General features: G+C 44.6%; 1 long non-coding RNA gene across 1 annotated transcript; it reads left to right on the plus strand.

Moving 5' to 3' along the window:
• The first annotated feature begins 7280 nt into the window (after positions 1–7280).
• LOC135208403 (uncharacterized) lies at positions 7281–13172 on the plus strand. The gene is made up of 2 exons (XR_010313157.1): positions 7281–9889; positions 10118–13172. It is a non-coding gene; the product is annotated as an uncharacterized LOC135208403 (long non-coding RNA).
• The last annotated feature ends 230 nt before the right edge of the window (positions 13173–13402 follow it).

The following is a 13402-nucleotide window of genomic DNA, read 5'->3' on the forward strand; positions in this document are numbered from 1 at the left end:
CGAGATTAGCTGCCAATGGTGGAACAGGTTAACAAACTTATGACTAAAAGTTGTTAGTAAAATGATAAGTAAGCCTATAACGGACTTACCCCATCTCCCAGCTGACGACCAGGTCGTAGCAGATGGCGCAGGCTTCAGGGTGCCAGACGACGTCTCGTTGTAGGACGTGGCCACAGGGGGTCGTGAGACCTACACTCATCGTGTCAGGGGTCGAAGAGCGTTTCGCGTTACAGGCTGGGACCTGGCAGTTGGTAGCCTGTAAGTGGAAAAGTACATGAGTACCAAGTAAACACTTACAGTCTAAACAGATGCTCCGCTGGTGCCGGAGCGATAAAGTTAGATTAAACCAGAGCCCCGCCAAAATACGTGTGGTAACCAGGTTGGTATCCTAGGCTATGGCTCGCTGATGGCGGAGACACAAAAGGAACCAACCAGGAGTGGTGGTAATGGAAACCACGACGGAAAATAGCGGGGATGGTAGATAATAATAATAATATTACACAATTCATTGTAAAATATTGTACAATTAGGGTTATCCTTCCTTAAATAATAATAATAATAATAAAATAAAACAAACCTCTCTCCGCCCTCCCGTCTACTAGAAGAGTGCGTAGGTAAGAAGTAAGCTCCCTTCCGGTAGCGGGGGAGAGATATAAGGATATAGTAGGCAAGCAACCGACCACTAGTAGTGCCCGCCCCGCCCGCTAGCGGAGCCAGTAATCTATAACCAAAGGTGCCCCGGCTGCGACGGAAGGCTCCTTTCGTATAGCAAGGGGGGTGGCTGAGCAACTGGGGAGGGGGGGAGGGAGGTCTCGGCAAAGCACGGCGGGAGCGAGAGAGGGGGGAGGGATGGCCTACTCCTCCCCGCCTCACCGACTACCCGCATGGAGACCCTGTACCTCATGAGTGGTCGCCCTATACCCCCCGCTGGGAGGAACCCCTGGCCACCTCCGAGTAGGAGTGAGAGAAGGCGACTGAGGTTGTCAAGACAACCAAGGGGTCCCCCAGCTCCTCCCTATACCAGAAAGGGAGGGCAGGGGCAGGGTAAGGTGCGATGGAACACGTGACCGCAAGTGGCCTAGGCCGCGAGCAACACAACCGTGAGAGGGCCACGTGAACCAAACTGAACCAATACAAGGAACAAGCACCTAGGCTAGCCTAACACCCTAAATACAATAAAAATATACATCGAAAAGATGGAAGAGACACTTTTAGTAAAAGAGACAGAAGCCCAGGAGGAGGCAGACTGTTCCAAGAAACAGAAGCCTACTCGGAGCCAGCGATAGCCGATGAAGAGCAAGAGCCGGGATGCTGGGCCGGAATAAAATAATAATAGCCCTAAATACCGAACTAAGAGAATGGTAGGAGGGCTAAACTAGCTAAAACTCGATGTAAAACAATGAACGTAATAAAGTAAGTCCAAAAGTATAAGAAGTCCCAGTATGGAGGACCGGGAATTCTTACGAGGCAGCATGGCCGCCACGAGACAACCGGGGAACCGTATATGACCTATTAAGAGGAAAATACTGGTACCCGGAAGATAAAAAGGGGGTAAAATATTACTTATGAGTTACTTAACTTAGCCGTGGCAATTGCAGAGCGTTCCATCGTAGAAAATAAGGATAAATCCTGAGATAAGCACAACAAGGAACAAATGCTTTCTGTACGTAGCGCTAAAATTTAAGGATGTCCGCTAGGGGCGCTGCTGTCCGTGGCGTCCTCTAGTAGTAGTAGTAGAGGCTGCATCGCCCGTTGGTATCAGCTCTCTCTTGGGGGGATTCTGATAGGAAGTTCTAATTGGTGTTTGTCTCGTGGTAGTGTTCCACACTCGCCCCTATTATCATACCGACACTTCTTTTTAAGAGTGAGCGAGTCAGTTTTACTGACATTTTCTTAATTTTGTTTTTCTCTGGTAATTTTAGGCTAATTTTACCTAGAAAGAATGATATTAAGGATCTTTCATAGGCCGACACGAGCTGAGCCCAGAAAGAATACTTTGCAAGAGGCCTTATATGATAAGACAAATTCTGATTTGTCTATTCAGTGAATGGCAACCAAAGAAATGTTGGAATATATTTTTTTATTGTTATACACATACTTTAGGATTTGAATCTGACTTTGATATCTGGTATACTTTTGTTTCATATTGTTCAGACATTTTAGGCTGTAATTTGCGCTTGCAGGATAGATATTGCTTCCAAAGATGGGGTCACAAATATTGCAGTTTTTTGTACATGAACTTCCCTGACAGATATATCTTAGCTATAGTCTCCGCGTTCCCGACAGAATTTCACAAATCTCGCGGCACACGCGACAGGTAGGTCAGGTGGTCTACCTTACCCGCGCTGGGTGGCGGATGTACGAACCACTCCCGTAAGCTTGTCAGATTTTTGCTCTGTCGCGGGAACGATAACAACTGTTGTCGGTTCCTCTCGATAGTTTTTCGATTCTCGCTTGCCTGGAGTTAATTTGGACTTCTTTTGGTGACGTATTCGCTTTGTTTGGCTTGGCATACGTTGATTGTGGACCGGTTTGATTTTGAGTTTGATTTTCTTTAACGATGTCTGACCTAGATTCGGTAGTTAAAACTCCGGTTTTGTTTAGGGTTTGCCGTGAATGAAGGATGTAAGGTGAGGTTGCCGAAAGCTTCGGTAGACCCCCACACGGTTTGCATGAAATGCAGGGGGAATGACTGTTCTTTTGCTAACCCTTGTAGTGAATGTAAGGGATTGAATGAAGAAGAATATAAGGCTCTCTCTTCTTATGTTAGGAAGTTGGAACGTGATAGAGTGCGTAAGGCTTCCTCTAGAAGTTCTAGTAGATCTAGAATGAGTGAGTTGGATGTGGATCCTAATGCTAACGTAGAATTAGAACCTTCTTCCCAAGTTGCAGCCCCTGCTCCCCGCACCGAAGCCGAAGATTCGCCTTCGGAGGCGGCAGCTCTGAGAGCCACGATTCGTTCTATGGATCAGAAGATTCGTCAGTTGGAAGGTAAGGAGAGTGTTAGTGATCAGTGCAGTGTCCCCAGTGTTGTGGAGGGTGCGTCTGACCGGCTCCTTAGTGCCTCTAGGCCTTCTAGAACCTCTTCCAGACTCCAGTTCCAGTGGAGTAGGAAAGTCGAAAGCCGCAAGAGGGCTAGGGAGAACCCCCACCGGTCAGGCGTCCCCTCGGCAGATCCTGAAGTACGCTCCCAGGCTGCCTCGGATCGCTACAAGAAGGAGCTACTACGCCAATGCTTCTCCTCTTCGTCGTCCCCCTCTCCTGCCGAAGAGAGGTTGGAACTCCCCGGATGCGTCGCGCCCGTTGAAGAGGGCTTGGAAGGCTCCCTGCAGTCCTTTAGCTTCTAGTCCGAGTTTTCCCGGAAGAATCGTCGGTGGAGGCGAAGAAACCCAAGAAATCCTGTGAGCGTTCTTCTCGTCGCGCTCCGCGCTGCTGCTTCCGAGGAAGAACAACAAGATTCGCCTACGAGAGTACTCGCGGGACTTCAAGCTCAGATCACGGCGCTAGCAGACTCTCTAGCAGTTAGATCACGTAGGAAGAAGGACGTTTCTCTTCCAATCAAGAGATCTAGGCGCCGCTCTTCAGAGGATCGTTCTCCTCGTTTTAGGCGTTCTCCTTCATATGGGGAGGTTTCGTATGAAGGTAGGGGCTCGCGTGAGCGCCCTCGCTCGCCTGGCTCTCTTTCGACTTCAAGGCGCCAAACATCGGTAGGACGCTCTATGGAGAAAGAAGTTTTTTCTCCTTCCAGATTGGATTCCCGCTTCCGGTAAGCGCACTACACCTACTTTATCACGCTATTTCTTCAACTCCCTCGCGTGAGACTTCTCCTCAGCATCCTCAAGATTCTAGAAGGCGTCCTTATGCAAGTAGGCGTTCTTCGTCCAGATGTCACTCTCCTCGAGTGTCGGATCGTGACTTCTCTCCTGACAGGCATCAAGAGTCTGGTAGGAGTCGTGTGCATGATAGACGGCCTGCTGTTAGCCGCTCCCCGCAAGGTAGGCGCCAAGAGCCTACTGCACATCGATCTCCTAGTAGGCGCTCGTCTCTTTTAAGGCGTCATACTCCTGATTAATAATTCCTCCTCTCGGGGCAGACAACAAGAGTCTTTCAAGCGCCCTTCTCCGTGTAGGCGCTCTCCCGCTTCTAGGCGCACTTCTCCTGACCGTTTGTCTCTTAGTAGACAACAGGAATCTCGGAAGCGCCCTTCTCCAAGTAGGGCGCTCGTTAGCTTTGAAGTCGCCCTTCTCCTGAATGTTACCCTCTTGTTAGACGTCAAGAGTCTCGCAAGCAGCTTCTCCTAGTAGGCGCATTTCGCCTTCCTGTCGAACTTCCGTTGATCGTACGCAACTGGACAGGTATGGAGAGCTGCGCAAGCGCTCTGCTCTCGATAGGCGCTCTTCTCCTGGCAGCCGCTCGCCTCGGGATAGGCGCAAAGAGTATAGTAGGCGCTCGCCTCCTCGTAAGCGGCCCTGTGCGCCCTGTGGATATTTCCGAGGATTCTCGGAGTAGGAGCCCTACCTACTCCTTCGGCTGAGATTCCGTCTCCTCGAAAGAGGGAGTCTCATCGTAGGCATCACCCAGATCTTCTCTTCATTCTCCAGTGGATGTGAACTCTTCTAAGAGAGGGCGTTCTCCAACCTCTCGCTCAACTCCTACTAGGATCCCTTCGTCACCTAAGGATCTTCCGCGCTCGCCTCGACAAGACGTCCTAGAAGGTTCGGATGAGGAACCGAACACTTCTGCTGCTGTGTCTTCTTACAAGAAGCTACAGAGCTACTTTTGCAAGTTTTTGGGGATTCCCTTTCTCCTACGGCTCCTCCTTCTCCTCACTCACTTTTTTCAACGGCGAAGACAACGAAGAGTTCTTCTTGTGTGAGGATGAAGCCAACTCTTTCTATGAAGAAGGCACTGAGGAGTTTTGGTTCCTGGATGGCTTCCAAAGAAGAAGCGGGGAAAACGATGTTCGCTTTTCCTCCTTCGAAGTTATCAGGACGCGCTGGTTTCTGGTATGAAACAGGAGAGTCCTTAGGATTGGGTCTACCGTCTTCGGCTGATTCGGATTTTCGGCGCTGGTAGATTCGACAAGGAGAACTGCCCTTAACTCTGCTAAGACGACTTGGGCAATGAATGAATTGGATCACATGCTCAAAGGCATGTTTAGAGTGCTAGAAGTATTTAACTTCCTTGATTGGTCGTTGGGAGTCCTAGCCAAGAAAATTGAAGTGCCAGAGTCAATTTCGCCAGAAGATCTTATGTGTGTTTTTGTCTTGTATGGACAAGTCGGTAAGAGACGGAGCGGAGTAGGAAATCGCCCCCCCTCCTGTATGGGGCCGGGATGGGATCGTGAAGAAGAGCGGTCGGTTTATTGTTCCTTCTTAACGAAGTCTGTCTCCCATGCCCAGAGGTCTTCTTTGCTGTTGCTCCTCTGTTCGCTCAGTTGTTCACTAAACATCGAGTGCAGGACATTTCAAGATCACTGTCGGCCAAAGCCACCCAGGACCTTTTGCACAGTCGGCAAGAAAACCTCGCCCTTCCTTCCCTACCAAGGCTAAGAAGGAAAAAAGCAAGTGTTCGAGACCCTTTCGAGGGGCGTCTTTCATCAAGAACTCTACGTTTAGAGGTCGTAGACCTTTTCAAGAAGGGGTAAGACTTTCCGCCAAGTCTGTTAAAGCCCCCAAATAACTTGCAAGTCCTTCAAACAACGGTGGGCGCCAGACTCTTAGAGTTTGCAGAAGTCTGGGCCCAAAAAGGGGCGGATCCTTGGACCCTTTCTATTTTGAGGAGAGGTTACCTCATCCCTTTCGTCGAAAGACCTCCCTTGACGACCATCCCAAGGGAACTGACGGCCAGGTACAGAGACCCCATCATGAATCAAGCTCTCCATCTAGCAGTAGATCAGATGCTGGAGAAGGGGGCTATCGAACTAGTGACAGACCATCATTCATCGGGCTTCTACAACCGCCTTTTCCTAGTTCCGAAGTCCTCAGGGGGATGGAGACCGGTGTTGGATGTAAGCGCCCTGAACTTCTTCGTAGAAAAGAAGAAGTTCACGATGGAAACGCCTTCATCAGTGCTGGCAGCACTTCGTCCAGGGGACTGGATGGTTTCCTTGGATTTACAGGACGCTTACTTCCACGTACCGATCCATCCTTCCTCGAGGAAGTTTCTCAGATTCATGATGGGGGGGAAAATTTTTCTTTTTCAGTTCAGGGCTCTGTGTTTCGGCCTCTCGACGGCCCCTCAAGTGTTCACGGGGATTTTGAGGAATGTGGCTCAATGGCTTCATTTGAAAGGGGTGAGGATATCCATGTACCTCGACGATTGGCTAATAAGGGCCAATTCAGAAGATCGTTGTTTGAAGGACTTACAAGTAACTTTAGAATTGACGAAGGCTTTGGGACTTCTCGTCAATTTCAAGAAGTCGTCACTAATTCATGAGCAAGAGTGTGTGTATCTCGGGATACAGATGAACTCTCTGAGTTTTCGGGCTTTTCCCTCGCAGGAAAGGATAGCCCGAGGATTCGAGAGAGTAACAACCTTCTTAGGGAAAGAAGTATGCACAGTGAGGGAGTGGATGAGTCTGCTGGGGACGCTCTCCTCGCTGGAGCAATTCGTTTCCCTAGGAAGGTTGCACCTGAGACCGCTCCAATTCTTTCTTCATCGGAATTGGAGTCGTCGTTCTCAGGATTTGACGTTCTCCCTGTCGTTATCCCAGGACATCAAGAAACATCTCTTATGGTGGACAGATCCCAACCTCTTTGCGAAGGGACTGTCTCTTCAATCACAGACCCCCAACCTGGTGTTGTTCTCCGACGCATCGGACACGGGGTGGGGTGCAACTCTGGGATCCAGCGAAAGTATCAGGTACCTGGGTGGGGGACCAGGTAGCCTGGCACATCAACAGAAAGGAGTTGATGGCTGTGTGGTTGGCTCTGAAGGCTTTCGAGCCCAAAGTCAGAAGATCGGTAGTGCAGGTCAACGCGGACAACACTACAGCTCTGGCATATATCAGGAAACAGGGGGGGAGGGGACGCATTCCTTCTCCCTGTACGAGACAGCAAGAGACCTTCTTCTTGTGGGCAGAAGAAAGAGGAATCAAGCTTCTCACCAGGTTCGTGCAGGGAGAAAGGTAATGTAAGAGCAGATCTCCTCATCAGGAAAGATCAGGTCCTTCCCACAGAGTGGACCCTTCATCTGGATGTATGCCAGAGCCCGTGGAAGTTATGGGGCAGGCCACACATAGACCTCTTTGCCACGTTCAAAGGAACAAGAAAGGCTGGATCCTTACTGCTCTCCGATATCGGATCCAGAGGCATTAGCAATAGATGCTCTTCTTCTGGACTGGAACGGACTCGACGTCTACGCGTTTCCCCCCTTCAAGATCCTGGGGCTAACCATCAAGAAGTTCGTAGAGTCCGATTCAACGAGAATGACCTTAATCGCTCCCTTTTGGCCGGCCCAAGAATGGTTCACAGAGGTACTGGAATGGTTGGTGGACCTTCCAAGATCGCTCCCGCTAAGGAGCGATCTACTCAGACAACCCCACTTCGACAGGTACCACAAAAATCTCCTCGCTCTCAGTCTGACTGGCTTCAGACTGTCCAAAGTTTGGTCAGAGCGAAAGGCTTTTCAGCAACAGCTGCTAAAGCAATCGCAAGAGCGAGGAGACCTTCCACCTTGCGTGTATACCAGTCAAAGTGGGATGTCTTCAGACGTTGGTGCAAGAGGAAGAACATTTCCTCTTCCAGTACCTCTGTGACCCAAATTGCGGATTTCCTTATTTTCCTCAAAGAAGAATGTCATCTGGTTGTGTCAACTATTAAGGGATACCGCAGTATGTTGGCGGCGGTATTTCGGCATAGAGGCTTAAAGATATCCGATGATAAGGACTTGCATGATCTTATTAGATCATTTGAAACCATTAAGCGTCCTCATGTGGTACCAAACTGGAATCTAGACGTAGTTCTACAATTCCTTGGATCGTCTAGATTCGAACCTCCTAGCTTAGCCTCTTTCAAGGATCTGACGAAGAAGGCTATCTTCCTTTTGGCCCTTGCTACAGCTAAGAGAGTGAGTGAGCTCCAAGCTATTGAGGGCAATGTAGGGTTTAAGGAAGATTCTATGGTGTGTTCGTTTCTTCCAAATTTCCTTGCAAAGAATGAAAACCCATCACGGCCTTGGCCCAGGAGCTTTGAAGTTCGTAGTTTATCTTTTCTAGTAGGGGAAGAGCCTGAAAGAACTCTTTGCCCTATGAGAATTATGAAGTATTTCCTAAGAGGAAGGAACAACTTAAGGCGAATCAAGATGTGCTTTGGTGCTCTGTAAAGGACCCCACTCGGCCCATGTCGAAGAATGCTCTTTCCTTTTTTCTGAGAAGCCTTATTACAGAGGCACATGTTGCTTGTAAGGAAGAACATTTTAAACTACTGAAAGTGAAAGCTCACGAGGTGAGAGCCATTGCAACTTCGCTTGCATTCAGAAAAATATGTCTGTGCGGAACTTGATGGAGGCGACCTTTTGGAGATGCCAATCGGTTTTCGCAAACCACTACCTACGTGATGTAAAAATCACATATGATAAATGCTTCGCCTTGGGTCCTTTCGTATCGGCGGATTCGGTGCTGGGGCAGGGAGCTGAAACTTATCCTGTGTAAATTCTTTATATGTTACCCTATATTTTATATTGTTGTTTTTTGGTTGTCTGAAAGAGGTTGCAGGAGGCACCTCTTTTTGTCGTAATATTAACCCTTTGTATTTTGGTTAGGTGGTCTGGTGGGTTTTGGCTCCTTGCAGAGGTAGTGGTAAGGATCTGTTAGGTAAGCGGACAAGGTCCCTCTAACAGCATCCGACTTGGATTCTACCACAATAGGGGATCACATATCCCAGTGGTAGATCCGAGAGTCTTTCAGCATCAGGTCACGTCCTAGCTGTAGCTCTCCAGGCAATGCAAGACTCAGAGATAGTATCTATGAAGTCTTCATCCTGAAAAGGTGAGAACCAAGGTTTTTATATCCTACAACATTAGTTGTTTCCCGTCTTACCTGTATTATTGAGCTGTCTCTTACCCTCCACCAAGGGTGCCAATCAGCTAAGTATATATCTGTCAGGGAAGTTCATGTACAAAAATGATATTGTTAAACTACAATAAAGTTTTGTACATACTTACCTGGCAGATATATACGATTAATGGCCCACCCAGCCTCCCCTCAGGAGACAGGTGGAAGAGAAAAATCTGACAAGCTTACGGGAGTGGTTCGTACATCCGCCACCCAGCGCGGGTAAGGTAGACCACCTGACCTACCTGTCGCGTGTGCCGCGAGATTTGAAATTCTGTCGGGAACGTCGGAGACTATAGCTAAGTATATATCTGCCAGGTAAGTATGTACAAAACTTTATTGTAGTTTAACAATATCATTTTTAAAGTACTGAGTGTCATGAAATTTGCATGTCTAATCTGAGTTCAGTAGTGAAAAAGGAAAAAAATTATATTTTGATTATAAAGTACTGAATTTGGCAGAGAATGCAGCAGAATTCAAGAATTTTGATCATGAGCAATTATAACAATTTTCGGAATGATAAATCCATTACTAATGCATTAAAAGATACTTTTGGAAAAAACATTATTTGCCATGACTCTTAACTACTGTTAAAGTTAGCTTGTATTTTTGTGCTTTTAGGTTTGTTCAGCATTTGAAATAAACAGAATAGCACTTGGCTAACCCTCACCAGGACTTTCTTTGTAATCACCTGTTTCCCACCAGGTGGTATTAGAATGTTTACAGTGTGAAGTGGCTTATTTTCTCCTGTACAATATTGCATTTGTTTTCATTTTTTGTATGTCATCAACACCAAGTGGAGATGCAAGCATTCATCTGTACTTATAGGAACAAGTTTGTGTAAACTGAATGTTTCAGTTGTGCATGATGACCATGTGTATTAGCATAGTTGTTGTGCACTAATGTGGTTTTCTGCTCGTTGTAAAGGAAATATGGAGTGATCTAATGAGAGGATGAGTAATTTGGTGAAGCATTAGAAGATGCAAGAAGTGATAAATTAGTTGGACAATTTGTTAAGTCAGGCCATAAACCTACCCAGTCTCCTCCTCCTCCGCCTAATAGGTTAATTCCTCTCTCGTGATTGCGCCACCTTCTTATGTTTCCTATGTAGTTCAGGAGAAAAATAATAGGTAATTGAGACATAATCCTCTTTTATTGGCTAGAAATTTTACCTTATATATTATGGTAAAGATTGCGATCTCCTCCTTAGTGATCGACCTTTTCAATTCCCCTCATGAGAGAGGTGTCAGAGCCTGGATGTCTGTTTGTAGTCCACCTTTTGGACTGTCGTATATCTGTTGATCTTCTCTGCTGACAGGGAACCATGGCATGTCTCAGGGCCAAGATACGTATGTACCTTTTGCCACCTCTCTCAACTATCTTGTGGCTCGAATTCGACACTCTCGGAAAGACTCGTTTGGTAGTGCTAGCATTTACTGGCTTATGTATTATTCTTCTTTTGGAGAGATTGATTGTGTTATGTGTGAATTGGTATAGACTTATTACATTTACTGAAGTAGTCTTTGAACCATGCATCAATTCTATTTTTAATCATTTGCTCACCCTGTATTGTCCCTCATTTCAGATGTTAACCCTCCCCCTCTTACTCAATTTCTTCTCTATCACCTTGCAGGTGTCACTTTTTGACAAATGTTTCTATTTATACAAGTAGCTCGTCCCCTTCCTCTGGGTATTTATTTCTTAAGTTAGGCTAGTCTTGATAGAACAAGCTCTTGCTTCTTGGCAATCACCTTAAAGTTTTGCAGATGGTTCTGACTGTTGTCCATGCTCCATGAAGATGTCATGTGAGAACCCTCTGCCTTTTCCTACGCAGTCGTCTCACCCAGCTATCTGGTACATACCACTAGTATTCTGTCACATCATTGCTGGTGTTCCCTGCTATATCTCCTTATCTGGTGTTTATCTTTCACCGTCTTTGTCTGTAGATGTGCCGTTTTCTACCATCTCAGTTCTTCCTTGTAGACTTTAAGTTTTTCAACCCAGATTTGTTTGATTCCTCTTTAGTTTTCAAGTGATGCATAGTTCACGTTGTTCTGCTATCACTCCCTTTTGCCAAAGATGAATCCTTTGACATACACTCTTTTGTATGATATACTACCTCAGTTCTTGTTTAAATGAGTAAGAACTTAACACTGCTTATGGTTAAGCATATTATCAAGAAAAGTCATCGCCATTTGGAAAAGGGATTAACAGAAAAAAGAGAAAGCTAGTAAAGTATTTAAAGTTAAATAGCTCTTTTCATTTCCCTTAAAACCATTTGCTAGAGAAGGTTATCAATGCAGGTAAGTGGAAATGGAACACTGTTTGTGCCTCACATTATGTGCAAAATGTTCAAATGTAGACAAGAAGTGTAAAGCCTTAGTCCTATCACTGAGGTGGAGACACTTTCTCCTGAACCAAATATGAGAGTGACCTTGCTTTCTGTCTAGGTGTTAGTTGTTAGGAAGTCCCACAATTGAATCTGGGGAGCATGAAGTTACACATTGGTGTATAGGAGCATACCATCATAGCTGGAGGTAGTTGTTATGTTTAGTTGTAGATTGTCAGTTATGGGCTTTTTACTCCGGAACAGGAGTCATGAGTACTCTATGAGATAGTGCTTTTTCCCTGTAAGGATCCTCTGATAAGGTTTGCTACGAGGATCTCACACCTTGCTGTGGTTCCAGCGTTTGGAAACATTACCGCTCAATAAAAAGCATTAGTTCACATGGCTGATCAGTTGGTTTCTCAGGCTGCACTAACCCACCATCCTAATTCAATGTAGTAATCAGCTAACTTTAACAGTAGGTAAGATTCTTTCCAAATAATGAATTTTTTTTTTTATAAAATTGATTATTTGAATACTTACCTACTATTAAAATTGGAAACCCACCCAGCCTCCCCACACCCTAGTAGATGGTCATGAAGAATTCTGACAACAACATAAACATCCCAACACCACCTAGTGGAAAACAGGTGATCTCAGATATAGCCCTAGCTGGTGAGCCAAGCATTTTTTTGTTCCAATGCCGATCACACATAATAGCACGAAGATAAAGGCTAACTTTAACTGTAGGTAAGTATCCAAATTATTAATTTTATTACAATTTTAATTTTATATATCAGGTGTTTTAAAATATTTTTTATAAAGTTTACAATGCATATTTTAACAATAATACAGTATTCGTACCTGAATGTGTGCCACATTGCACATTGCTGTAGAGCAAGCATAGGAATGTCAGAATATTTTCATTCTTGAGGATATTTTTTTTAAAATTCCAATACATATTGAAAACTGAAATATACAAATCAGTACATACTGTAAAATAATTTAATCAAGAACTGAATTTAAGGTGCCGGATGAAGGTACACTATGTTGATTTCAGTTTTTCTTATGTGTGTAATTATGGTGATCTCAAAAATAAAGCAATTTTTATTCTTTATTGAAACAGGTTTTAAGAAGTTCATTTTTTTAAGTTACATGGTAACGATTGTAATTTATATTTTAGCTCTTTTCCTATTTAAGACATTATTTATACTTGTATATCAATAATACAGTTCAGTTTTGAAAATAATTGGGTTTATTGAGCAATAATTGATTTCCAAAAATGTTTTTGTCACTCAACAGTTCTACATTCCTTTAATGTCTTCCAAAAAACTGCTGTGAAAGTTTTACTGCTAATTTGCTTTGGTACTATAGTTATCTAACTTAGCTAAAACTTGAAGTGAAGAGAGTCTTCATTGCATAGCCTCTTAGATGCTTATAGGAACTCCTCGACAGATGCAGTCACAGGTATCACAAATTCTTGTGAGCACAATAATGTCACACAATGATTATTTACATTTCAATTATTGTGCCTTAATTGTGAGGTCACAGATTGAACATACCAGTATTAACCAATACTGTAACAAGTAGTTTATCAGTTTTTATTTTTGTCTCATGTTATAGTTTTGCTTTTAAATTGATATCTGGATGGTATTCATGTTGATAATTTCAGTTATAATAATATCTTCTTGTACAGATATTTGAAATGTTTCTTGGCTTTTGAGGTAAACTTGGATGTTTTCATATTTTAAAATAATTTTTCACTGTGTTAATAAACAATTTATTGTTTAAGCTTCTTGTTTAATTATAATTCCTAAATTAAATGTCATAGCTGTCTGTTGTTCAAATTGTAAACTGTAGTGTAGTTGGCTTGGTGAGTAACACTTGCACTGTTTTCATGAGCAGTTGACTTGGTGTTTAATGCTTGTGATGCTCTCTTGTGCAGTTGGCTTGTTGCTTATTTTTACACTGTTTTCTGGTCTCATTAAAACTTATTTTTAGTATAACAATATCATGGGCAC

This window comes from Macrobrachium nipponense, chromosome 35, assembly GCF_015104395.2.
Source record: "Macrobrachium nipponense isolate FS-2020 chromosome 35, ASM1510439v2, whole genome shotgun sequence".
NCBI lineage: Eukaryota > Metazoa > Arthropoda > Malacostraca > Decapoda > Palaemonidae > Macrobrachium > Macrobrachium nipponense.